Consider the following 1,343-nt stretch of genomic DNA (forward strand, 5'->3'; position numbering starts at 1 on the left):
AATTATATTTTTTCATTTTTAAAATTTTAATTGGAATTCAATTGTTATATCTGAACATTAAAGAACATTTAAAGAATATGGGAATTATATTGCCAAAATACACCAAATTTAAGGATATGTATTGAAGATATGCGATTTTTTTTTCGTCACATAGAATTTTGTTTTACTGTCTTCTTAATCAAATGACCAAAGATTCATTGAAAAAAGGGGAAAATATCAAGAAATAAAAATTTGTCCATTATTTTCATTTGCTTTTTAATTAATTATTCAAATGTTTACAAAAAATTAAGAGAGATTAAATGCACAAATTATTTGTCTCTTATAACATCAAAATTAATATTGGTATAAAATACGGCGAAAGCTAGTGCACTCTAGGCAAAGTAGGGAGTGCAGCACTCTTTAAAGTTAACCTGCTATCAAAAGTAATTAGGTAAATTATTTTTTTTTTGTCATGGACTGAACAAACAAACCGGCACTAACAAAAAAAACTAATTCGCTCGTTTAACACTATCTTTACACCAGAAGAGTACTCAGAAAAATTTGATCGATTTCCTCCGTTATTATGTTATTGTTGATGTGATGTCTTCAAGCATTTTCACGGTTTTGTTTGCTAGCAGGTCCTTCCACTATTGTTCTGTCTAGCCACATATTTTGACGCTCTTGAATCCACCCCATTCCACATCTACCATAAATGGACCTTCAAAGCCCGAAAAATTGCTGCCATAGAAAAGGAAGAAGCTGTCTATCGCCGCTGCTGGTTGGCTAACTCCAACGTAAAACTGATTCTGTAGAAGAACCCTCTATGAAGGCGCCATGATTCTCAGATGACAACGCAATCAAAGCACAAAATACATGACAGTTACAATAAGTCCATTATCTTTTATGAGACTTATAAAAAAAAATCTAAAACTTATAAAAAATGATTAACCTGATTAACAGGTTACCTTTTTAAATCCAGACCATTCAAATAAAATATAATAAATGAAGAGTTCAGATTTACGAATTCACAAGGTGTGCAGCACTCCATACTTAGCAAGGAGCGTTTAAGGATGAGCCGAAAAGAAGAGAAGGATGGATGGACAGAAAACAAGAAAGACCACCGTAGATAATATCGCTTTGAAATAATTATACTACTATTTACCGATGCGTGATTCTTGAAGGTACGTAGCAACGATTTTGGTTCTTTTAACTTTGATTTTCGAATTTCTGAATTTGAGATCCATTACACAACTAGGATAAAGGATCATAAGATAGGATAGGATTTAAATTTTATGTAACTCTATCTACAGGTGGGTTCAAACTATCACCTTGGATTTTATTTTTATTCTAAACCTTTCCATTCG

The sequence above is a fragment of the Arachis ipaensis genome, chromosome B10 (genome assembly GCF_000816755.2).
Source record: "Arachis ipaensis cultivar K30076 chromosome B10, Araip1.1, whole genome shotgun sequence".
In the NCBI taxonomy this organism is placed as follows: domain Eukaryota; kingdom Viridiplantae; phylum Streptophyta; class Magnoliopsida; order Fabales; family Fabaceae; genus Arachis; species Arachis ipaensis.